We start from the raw sequence: 11,651 nt of genomic DNA, 5'->3' as shown, positions 1-11,651 counted from the left end.
GATTTTGTCATGAAATTTTGTTTTACTTTTTTTCCATTGAAAAAAGAAGAAACTCAGGTGATGGAGACGTTCACCATCTCGCTGTGGTGAGGGGCTTGTGTGCATACACACGGAGTCAAAATGTCAAAGTCATTGCCACAATGACTTTGCATCAGTTCGACCCCAATAAAGCGTTTTTTCAAAAGTGATATGAATATGGTAATTATGAAAAATAAAATTAGCTGTTAGAATAGTGGGATTCAGAGTGACGTTTTTCACTTCAAATTTTTTAACTTGTCATTGCATTATATTATCAGTAACTAAGTTAACCGTGTTTTTAGAAATAGTTTATTGCTGATAATCAGAGCAACTACTGTGAAGGTAACGGTATGCAATATAACAACCGTTGTTAATTTCCTTTTCCCTTGTTTTGAAGTTCTGTATCGTTTTTATTGTTTTTGCTTATTTTGTTTTTGCCTTTGTTTTTTTGTTTGGGTTGTTTTTTTTTCTATTTAAAAAAAGAGTTTATTGCTTAAATAAAAAGGAAGGCGTGTGCGGGGAGCGGCGAGGCCAAGAGAAGGCGACCCGGCTGCTCCTGCAGTTGGATTCTGAGGCCCAGCAGGAGCCACCGGGCGGGAAGAGGCTTCTGCAGGTCCAGCAGAACCCAGAGGATGCACGCCGTGCAGGAGCTTGCTGCCTGTTCCCCTGGGGTGGAAGCAAGGTGAAAGTGCACCGCGAGCTGGGAAACAGAGGCACAGGCAGACGACTTCTCGGGGGAAGGAGGGACTTGAGTGATCTTCGCTCAGGTACTGACCTCCAAGGAGGTTCTGGCTGTTTCCACTCCCTCTCTCCTGCCTTCACCATGGCAACGGCACGCCCTGCTTGCTGCCCTACAGGAGCTCAGAGGGCTCCGGGGCGCGGGTGCAAGCGGCCCCTGAGCTGTGGTCAGAAACCGCCCTTCGCGCCACCAGCGCTGGGCAGGCCCCTTGGGCGCGCTCTCCACGCTGTTGCAAGTCCTGAACCCGTGCGCTGCAGCCAGCTCCCCGGCAGCCTCTGCCCGCACCTCAGAGGAGGACCCGCTCAGGAAGCTTCTGCCAAGCCTCGAGCTCTTCTCTTCCAGCAGGCTGCATCCTTCCCCGTCTGTATTTTTCCACTCAGTCTCCCAGCCCCTGAAGTCTTCCTGCTGCTGGCCAGTGACCCGGTCTCAGGGGTCAACGTGCTGGGGTCTGGCTCAGCAGGGCAGCTGCCCCAGGATCCAGCGTCTGGCAGCACAACGGCCCCCGGGCCACCTTCCCCAGAGCCCCAGCCCCCGGATGCCCCTGTCCCCGAGGACACAGAGCTAGGGTCCCAACAGGCCCTGTGCCTGCGTCCAGCGCAGCTCTCCAATGAATCGGACACACTGCCTGAGGGAGTCAAACGCAGGAAGCGGCAATTTCATATTTCTTTGCAGCACTGAAATATCTCCAACTAACCCACCAGTAAGTGTAGGTGTTTATATTACTTCTTTAATGTTGATTTTTGGAATTTTACGCCAATTATACACTAATTCTTTCACCTAGACACAACTGCTTTTTCTCAGTGACGTTTTCCATCTTTAATCATAGCTAAGTATTTTTCCATACCTGGATGATAATAAAAAATTTGATGTACTGCTGTTCTTTTCTTATATTCCTTATGTGGTAAATATTTTTCTAGTTTCCTGTCTCAGGTTTATACATCATAAAGTTGATTCATGCATTGGATTATGAAGCTACAGGTTATTCAGTCTTACTCTAATTGTTGATTTTTACTGCTCTTGCTTACTGTTATGGGAATACTGAATAATGCATCCTTGCACAAATAACATTTGTCTTCTTTTAAATTATTTTTGTGTGAAAATATCCCCATACGGGGTTTCCCAAACTTAAGCTAAAGTATTTTAATGCTACCTAAAATATTATCCTACTGAAGGCCCAAGCCCATTAATAGTGTCATTTCTACCACACAAACACCTTTCTTTTAAGATTCATCGACTTCCTTTGGAACTGGGTTTATTTTCAGGTATGCAGTTTACAGGAAAACTAACTGCTATGTTTTTACTTATCAATAAATGTTAAGTACATTTTCTTTTGTGTGACGTATTTGTGCATGCATGTATGTGTGTATTTGTCTATGGCAGTCTTGACGGCAGTTTTAGAGATGTTATAAGCTCTTTAACTGTTTTATATGCTAAATCTCCATCTGCTATATTAGAAGATTTGAAAAATATCAGACACAGAAGAATATTAAATAATATATCCATAGGATGCTTAAAATTCCTACAATTACTTAAAACAAAACATGTAAACTTGCTACTCTACATTTAAACTTGCCTTTATTTTGTTGTAATTCTACAGATGTTTGGGTTTTATTTAAACACCTCTGCCTGTGCTTTTTTCATAACTTCAATAATCTAACCCAGTTTCTCTATTTGACTAAATAATCAAACTACCTCTTTGTATGATTTACTTTATTACAATTTTTTGCCATATTGAAGTAAAGTTATTCTCAACAGCATGAGTAAAATAATTGTTCTTTATAATTGTATTATATTCATTTTCCATATATTATATTTTCATATGTACTTAAAATTATTAATGCATACTCTATGTTATGTCCATAGTCTATATTTCTCTTTTTAATTCAGTGTCACCCTCATTCAGCCATTGTTTTGTAAAACAATCTACTTTGTGAGATAATTATTATTTCTTCATTAGCACTCTGGTATTCCTATCTTTCCAAGTATACTGTGGAATCAATTGTTTTGAATTCTATAAGATGTCAATAACCCTGGCATTTTAATTGAAGTTATATTAAAACTACAAATTAAACTACCAGTAATTCCCTCCTCCTTTGTTCTTCTATCTAGAAGGAGGGCATATTTCTACACATATTCGAGGGTTTTTTAACCATTAATTTTTTTTAGAATTTTAGATATATATTATAGAGCCTCACACAAGTTAATTAGCACACAATTCAATTTTGTGGCTATCATAAATTGGAGGTCCTTTATTATTTTATTTTTAGCTGCCTAATGAAGGTACTCGGGTAGCAGATGGATTTGTGTTATTGTATCTCTTGCCCAGCAGTTTTCTTTCCTGTTCTATTATCTCTAATAGTTTTGGGGTCGATTACTTTAGCTCTTCGAGGTGTATAATCATACAGTCTTCTAGTAGTGATCCTTGTAAATCTCCTTTCTTTTTTACACTGTATTACGCAGACAATAAAATAGAAATCTCTGTAATATAGTTTACTCCTTCCTCCCTATTTCTCACCCCAACAAGAAACTCACACACCACATCTGATCGGGCACCAAACCCTGCGGCTCTCCCTTTGCGGCTCCAGAACCTGTCCCTGCCACGCCTTCCTCCGCCTTCTTGCGATGGCTTCCTGATCAGTCCAGAAGAGCAGCCTCGGAGACCTCCAGGAACATCCATCCGGTGTCCCACTTCTGCCCAACATCCTCCAAATTCCTCACGGTTCCTTCCAAAGTCGTGCTTGACCTCACGCTTCCATCTGTCTGACTTGATCTTCAGCTCAGCCCCGTTTCTTCTTTCCGGGCCTCGGGGTTCCCCGCCATGCTGCGCACATACAAGACGCGCCTGCGCCTCCGGGCCTTTGCGCCTGCTGGTTTCTTTGCCAGGAAAGCCTTTCCTAGGCAACCACGTGGCGCACCTACTCTACGTGCTGCTCCAGTGTCAGCTCCACGAACCCTCCAACCCCAGTTGTAACCCTCCCTCCCTCCCCTCTGCGCTCCCTAAACTTTTCTTGTTCGACTCTATTTTTCTTTATTAAATTTCTCACCATTTGATTGTCTATATATGTACTTATTTCTTGTCTTCCTTATGCGCACGCGTGTGCGCACACACACACACACACATACACACACACACATAAGTACACACACACTCAAACTGAAAGCTTCAGAAAGCAAGGATTTCTCCCACTTTCCTCATGACTGTACCCTGAGCACTGGAAGACAAATGCTCAACGAATAATTGCGCAGGTTGAAAGCCCACCTACGTTTCGTACCAGGCTGAGGATGAACCATGATGAAATAGCCAAACTCAGTATGATTTGTATCTACAATATTATTAAGTGGACTTCATATTATACTGGGGAAGAATACTTTATACCCGACTTTTACGGATTCAGTTAAGTGCTAAGTTTTATTAAACACTTAATCAGACAGATGTAATTTTATGTTAGATCCTTCAAGTGAGGGCTAATATATTTCACTAAAGAATTTCTCCCTCAAATTATTAAATAACCTTAATCTCTAGGGATAGTCCCCAAAAAAGTAAATATGTCATTCAGCTGGGCTTATTGCCTTCTCATGGATAAAAGCCAATTCCTGATATACCAGAGATCAAAGAAGAGGAAAGCCTAATGATTTACTCAGCTTGAAAAATAAGGAAAAAATGCTTTGCTGACGTATTTCACATTGACCCCTGTGAGCGTCTTATTTGTGTATATGCCATAGATTAACGCTTGCTTCTGAATTAGTTCACTGCGTTCCTGCTAAGAACAACTATTCTTATGCAGATAATGCTTCATAGTCACATTACACAGCTTGTGAGTTATAATATTTTCAGCCTCTTCTATTGTCTGTTTTACCAATAGGCTATTTTCCTCTTCCTTGTTATCGCCTACAAATAACAGGCACTCTGGTGAAAAGAAACGAAAAGTAAGTTTATCCATTCAGATTTATATTCTAACTGACATTTATAATTCCACAAGAAAAAGTATCAATGACTTTAATGAATAAGTTACACTAGCCTATGTCTTTTAGGAAATGATAAAAAGCCCGATATTTACCAGAGGATAAGATTCCTTATACTTACAAATGATTTTTTGGGTGTTGTTTTTTATACTTTCAGTATTAAAATAACAATTGAAATTTTAACCTGGCTGGAAATATTTTGTCAGTTTTAGTTAGATTTTGTGTCATTCCATATCAATGCAATCTCTCACTTCTGAAAATTAGTATTATGGTCATAATTTGTTTCAAGTAAAAGCTGTTTCTGACAGCACATGGACCCATTTCTTTGTCATTTATTAAACATACAATAGAAAAGCGTTACTTTTAAAAATGCTGACAGCATGGAGCTGGGGATTTAGCTCAGCGGCAAAGCGCCTGCCTGGCAAGCGCAAGGTTGTGAGTTCGGTTCCCGGTACCGGAGAAAAACCTAAAAAAAAAAAAAAAAAAATGCTGACAGCCACCAGCTCAGACAGGTGACCAGGGGCAACACTGGCATCAGGTCATACTGCGAGCGTAGACCCTCCGTATGCTGTGACAGAAATGGCACCTCACCCCTGCAGTCTTCCTTTCTAAAGCAAGAAGGGCAGTCGAAGCAAGAGAAAAGCGGCAGGCGAGCCCCAGTTGAAGGATGTTCTATAACAGTTCCTGAACAGTCGTTCTCGAAACTGTCATGTTGGTCATTTGCCATTGCTGGAACAATACACCTGACACCCACAACCTAAAGGAGCAGGCGTTTACTTTGGCCCATGCAGCTCTGGAGATTCAGTCTATGCTTAGCTCCAAGGCAGCAGAAGGCTACTCACCTCCAGACAGCCAGGAGGTAGAAAGGGAAAGCAGGAGCGGGGAGGAGGTTCACCCCCAAAAGCACAGCCCAGGGGCCCGCCTTTCCCAACACGTTCCATCTCCTAATAGCACATTCGGCTCTGACCTCGTCAACGGATCAATCTGTTAATGAGTAGAGCACCCCATAATCCAGACACCCTCCAAAACCCTCACCTCTGAACACAGAGAATTTGGGGGCCATGTTAGATCTATACCATGAAAACTGTTGAGTTGTTGTGACAACTGCCCACAACTTTAAACCAAGAAAAGTCCGAGAAAATGTCACAGGCAAAAGGATTCTAAGCACACAGGATGGTAAAGGTGATGAGGTAGCCTGGATGGGGCCTGAGCATAGAAGAAACACGCTAGGGAAGAAGGAAGAAAAACTGAGTAAAGTGTGGTTACTTAGTTAACAATTATGAGTCAATGCTGGTTCATGAACTGGGGCACTGCACCCTAAGAAATAAGATGCTGACAGCAGGGCAGGTCGGGCAGAGTACAGAGGAGCTCTCGGTGTCATCTTTCCAGTTTCTCTCTCAGCCTAAAATTGTTCTGAAGTAAAAATTGTTAAAGTAGAATTGTTAATATGGCTCAAACTCGGCTGAGATTTTTAACTTTCATTAAGCTTGTTTTCACAGTTTATGATGAAAGAGCTCTAAACCCCTAAGTAAAGAATGGCATACAATGTCATATAGGTAAGTGATAATATATATTTAGGTATGCGTTTCCTTCAATTTGTGATTTCAAAGTAATGTTTAACTTGAACTGTCTAGATGATTGTTTTCATAGTCTATGTTCCTTACATTTGTGAAAGTAACCTATCTTTGTAAAAATCCAAACAACAAAATAATGAATCTAAACAAGTAGAGACTAACATTTGTTCTAACTAATCAATGGAACAGCAAACAAAGTACAGAATGGACTCAGCTATCATTAAATGAATAGTATGACAATATCTTTGAAAACTGATGATCCCTTTGTAGAGTATAGATGGTTGGATTTTCTTTCTGTAAATCTTTACTTTTTGTGTATATAAGGCAATGCATATCTCTAGAAAGAGAAAACTACACAGCACATCCATGAGTTTCAAACCAAAGATATCCTAGAAAACAACTATTAGCTGGCCAGGTGATAACCACAAATCAGACAGGTCTGTGCCTAGTGGAGCAATCAGAAACAGAGCATTGGCCAGAAGGAAAACTACCTGCACTGACCACTGAGGATAACCATATGACAAGTGTATGGGAGCTGAAGGAACTGATCCCTATCAGAGCAATAGGTTGAACACATATACACCAAAAGTGAAGTTAGAACTTTTACTCATCATCCCAAGCCAACATCAAGATAGGCCAGCAAGTAACTGAGAGCAACAAGTTTGGGGTTATAGCTTGCATTGCTATATGTCATTAGGGAGACAAATCCCTAAACTGTGGCTTTTCCACATCTGTATCTTTCAGGGTATACCTTCCATTTTTCCCTCCAACAGCATCAAAATTGGGCATTTCCTAACAGCATGTCTGAATATAAGAGGGTGAAAGAGGGGTTGGAGGTGAATCTCAGGAGGAATTTCCAAGGTCTAACTCCTATGACCACTTGCAAATTCACCAACTTGCCATACAATAAAATGATTTGGGAGGTTGTGGGTGTAGCTCAGTGGTAGAGCATGTGCTTAGCATGGATGAGACCCTAGGTTCAATCCTAGCACCAAAATAAATACATTTTAAATATTTGCAATATTCACCAGTGTATAAAGATGATAATATTGTCTCATAGGAATGTACTAAATATCACCAATATTAGTATTTCATGGGCATGTACTAAATATGATTTTTCCATTAAAGATCTCAAAAAGATCTTTAATAGAAGTATTTCCCCTTTAATACTAAAAATATTAAAAGAGAAGATAGCTAATAAATTAACCATATGCATATAGGAAAATTTTCTATCCCAGGATATTTTTTAAAACAACGTTATTCAAATGATGTAATATAGAAACAAGAGGGAGTTAAAAATAAAAATAATCTAAAGGAAAAAGTGTAATGCGTTCTCCCCATTCTTTCCTAAACATTTCTATGCCCTCTCATGAAATAATGGTCATAAAGTGCTTTATTTTCATAGTTGTAACTTAATTTTATCCATCAATTCCAACTGCAGAGGTGATTTTTTCCAGAGCGCCCAATGGACAGACTCGTGTTAACACTGAATTTAAGTACTATGTTTCTGCTCCAGAAATACTCAAACCAGCAGTGGTAACCAGCACGCTAGTCCTTCTCTTGGTTGGTAATAAAGGGCCTGGAAACCCCTGAACCCGTACAAGGTGAGAAAAGGAGATAGTTGAGAATGGGAAAACAATCTTTACTCCCCACTTTTGGTAGAGTAAAAGCTAAGAAATAATTGTAGAACATCTGAAGGGAAATCCCCTGCCCACACCACCACAATGGCTAAGTTTAGGTGCCAACTTAACTGGATCAAGGAACACCTAGAAGCATGGGAAAGGTAGTATTCTGGGTGTGGCTGCGAGGGTGTTCCCGGAGGAGGTCAACCAGTGCGTGGGAGGGTGTAGGTGGGGAAGCCCCACCCTCAGGGTGGGCGGGCCCCACTCAGAGGGCAGGGACCAGAGAGAGTGAATACTGAAGGCAGATTGGTTCTACCCACTCCCCAGCCCTCGCGGGGAGCTGGGACAGCTCAGGGTTCTCAGGTTTTCTGCATCAAAATGAGACTTATGCTCAGCTTCCGGGTTCTGAAACCTTCCGACTTGGGCTGAGCCATGCCGTTAGTATCCCCGGTCTCCAGCCTGCAGATGGCCTATTGTGGGACTTGTGTATCATAATTATGTGAGCCAGTTCCCTAATAAATTTCTTCTCACATCTATCCATCTATCTATCAATCGATCAGTCTATATCTATTATCTATTTATCATCTATCTCTGATTGCTTTTGTCCCCTGGAGAATTCCAATACATGGTCCCATCAAGTTTCCCAAATGGAAACATAAATACAACCGAATGAGACTCTAAAAAATAAAAAGCAAAATAAAATAATTCATTTTATTTTATGATGCCCATAAGGTCAATAACAACTAGATAGTAAATTTTAGGCTGCTATAGTCATTTATTGTGTAATAGTCTTAACTATGGTGTCATGTCAAATATTAATGCTCTTGTATACCATTTGTTTATTCAGAATGAGAGTACATATACAAAGGTTGAGGGTCTACTTGAATTACTAGTTTTGTCCTTTTTGTGGTTTATAGCTGTTCTTGAGGTAGGTGCCGAGTATGAATGGAATGTGATTAGGACTAATTTCACATAACGTCTATCCACCCCTCTCATTTTTTCCACCAAAGTGATCAAACAGTTCACTTCGTCCAATTACCTGTTCTCAAAGGCCCTGACAAGCTATTTTTAGGTTCACATACTTGCTGAAGAGTTTTATATACACAATTCTCTCTGCTGTGGAACTTGCCAGGGGACGGCATCACCGAGCATTGAAAGTCCATTCCAAAGCCTTCATTTACATCCTGGGTCACGCGAGTGCTTCCTCCCAGGAGCGCCATGGCTGTTCTGTGTGGTTCCCCACACAGAATGGAAGTGCTCTGGGTAGGAAGCCCGCCAGTCAGGGAAGCCTGGCGCGCTGCCTGGGATGAATCCCTTGCTACATCCTTGAACAGGAGCCAGCACTGCCAGCAGGGAGTGGAGTCTTCAGGGTTTCCTGCGTTTTAGCCCCGAAGGAACACAGGAGAAATTACATCTCCAAGGGAAAAGAAAAAGGTGCCAGGTCATCAAGCCTGGCCAGCTTCATGGAAATTCAGGCAGTGTCCATTGCTTGCTGCGGCACTGAACACTAGGCTCCTGACCCCTTCCTACTCTCAGAATCTAATTCCCACTCCTTATGCCAAATAGAAGAAGAAACACATTCCCCCGAAGGCTGAGAATTTAAACAGCACTGGTGTCCTGGTAGACCTCTGGCAACTGGTTTATTAGAAATGTAAGTAACTGATTTTTCTTCTTGGGTTCCTCTTCCACCTCCCTTTTGGCATAGATTCCTAAAGTGGCAGGAAAATTTAAACAGCATATACAGGGCACGGAAATTGAAATTAGCTGGCCTATCAGTGGGCTTGGACCAGTGAAGTGAGCTGCCCGGGACCTGTGAGGCTTCTTGCCAGTCCCACGTCCTTAGCTGGTGAGTCCATTGATGTCTCAGAATGAGGCAATTAAAAGGCAGGGTGGCCTGGAGGTTCCGTCAAGCTTGATTTCAAAGGTTCTTGCAGGAAGAAGGGCCCTTAGAGCGAGCGAGGCCTCGAAGCAAACTGTCAACTGCATCCCTCCTTCCGGACTCTAAAGCACAGAGGGATACCATAGATCCATCTGACAAGTCCAGCTGCAAGACATCAGGGTGTTTCACAATGAGTTCACGTTCCGTGTGGGATTTTGTCAACAGAAGGATGTTTAGTTTTATGTGTTAACCTCATTAGGCAAAGGGATGCTGTTACAGTTTGTGTCTGGATGTCCCCTCAAAGCCTCATAAGGTCATGGGGGGCGGGCTTTCTGAAGACAGCTTGTTAAACCCGAATCTCTTGTTTTCATGCCCTCACCTCAGGAAACAGAGTTACAGCCTTTCCAGCTCAACTCAGCAGGGTGAGGGGGCCAGGATCCTCACTTTGTGAACATCCTCAGCCTGTGCAAGAGAAAGGCATGGAGATGACGTGAGTGCTACCCCTGCTCTAGGATAGGAAGCATGCTTACAGTATAAGGGAGGAAAAGAGGCTTGTTTTCTCCCTTTTTGCTCTTGCTGCTCTTGCTGTCTTTTTCTGCCTTGAACTGTTGCCCCTGTGCCACTCCACCCTGCCTTGGAGCCAGCTGATTATGGACTGAAACCTCCACAAACTGCAAGCTAAATAAACCTTTCCTCCTTTAATTTTTGGTGTCAGATATTTTGTCTCAGCAACGTGAGAAAAGTAACCAACTGTGGTGGATCGACAACTGGTGGTCAACTTGTGACACCCAGCTGAACCGAATCAGGCAGTTCTGGGTGTGGAGGGCGCACCTGAGGATTATTGCCAGCAGCATAAAAAGGAGAACTGGAGAAGAGGAGGTATGCTGCTGATTCTCTTGGGGAAACTTGTCACGCTGGCTTTCTTGATATGAACCCGGCTGTTCTCATTGTCAGAAGAGTTCAGGACTTCACTGTCACTAATAATGGCAGTGGTACTTTCTGGGGGAGCTCTGGTCCTTCCTTTGAGCACCACTTCCTGGCTCCAGTGCAGATCCTTCAGCCTCCTTGCAGAGATCCTTCATCCCACTGACACAGAGTTTCTAGCTTCCACTGCTGGTCTTTGGGCCTTTCCAGCGCAGATCTGAAACAGACCCATATGAGACATGGTTGTAGGCTCTAGGCCTCCAGTTGGACTTGTGAGGGGCATTGTCATCATGTAGGACATTGCCATGGGATCCAGGCCCTCAGCTGGATTTTTTGGATTGCTATTGTGTGGCCAGTTTTCCTGCACTCTTTTCTGTTTGATCTTTGGGTGACTACTATAAAATAATCCTATAAATTATGTGTCCTGTATTAAATTGTTTCCCTTGCAAACCCTGGCTACAACACCAGGCAGATGCCCAGATAGCTAGAAAAACACTGTGAGTGTATCTGGGAGGGTTAATCCAGAAGAATTTAGCAATTTCAATAGTGGACTGAATAAAAGTCTTTTCACCAATGTGAGTAGTCATCATCCAGTCTGCCGAGGACCTGGCAGAACAGAAAGGTGGAGGGTGGCTGCCTTCTCCCTCTCTAGTAGGACTGAGACATCCATCTCCTCCATCCCTTGGAAATCTGAGCTTCTATTCCTCAGGCTTTAGGGCTTGGACTGAATCACACCACCAGCTTTCCTGGTTTTCCAGCTGATAGGCAGCAGATGTGGGACTTCTTGACCTCCATAACTGAGTGAACCAATTCTCATAATAAATCTCTCCCTCCCTCTCTTCTCCTTCTCCTTCTCCTTCTCCTTCTCCTTCTCCTTCTCCTTCTCCTTCTCCTTCTTCTTCTTCTTCTTCTTCTTCTTCTTCTTCTTCTTC

General features: G+C 42.5%; 1 long non-coding RNA gene across 2 annotated transcripts in view; it reads left to right on the top strand.

Annotated features, from left to right (window-relative positions):
- The first annotated feature begins 1,083 nt into the window (after positions 1-1,083).
- Positions 1,084-11,651, top strand: part of LOC102009527 — a 16,519-nt gene continuing 5,951 nt past the window's right edge. The window contains exons 1-4 of one of the 2 annotated variants that reach the window (XR_001234478.1): positions 1,084-1,457; positions 9,483-9,567; positions 10,180-10,285; positions 10,511-10,529. This is a non-coding gene — a long non-coding RNA (uncharacterized LOC102009527). Of the gene's footprint in view, positions 1,458-9,482; positions 9,568-10,179; positions 10,286-10,510; positions 10,530-11,651 lie in introns of those variants that run through there. The other variant, XR_261368.2, reaches the window with a different exon arrangement.

This window comes from Chinchilla lanigera, unplaced genomic scaffold (assembly GCF_000276665.1).
Source record: "Chinchilla lanigera isolate Chin_1 unplaced genomic scaffold, ChiLan1.0 scaffold00028, whole genome shotgun sequence".
Classification (NCBI taxonomy): domain Eukaryota; kingdom Metazoa; phylum Chordata; class Mammalia; order Rodentia; family Chinchillidae; genus Chinchilla; species Chinchilla lanigera.
This window is presented reverse-complemented; position numbering and strand designations above follow the sequence as displayed.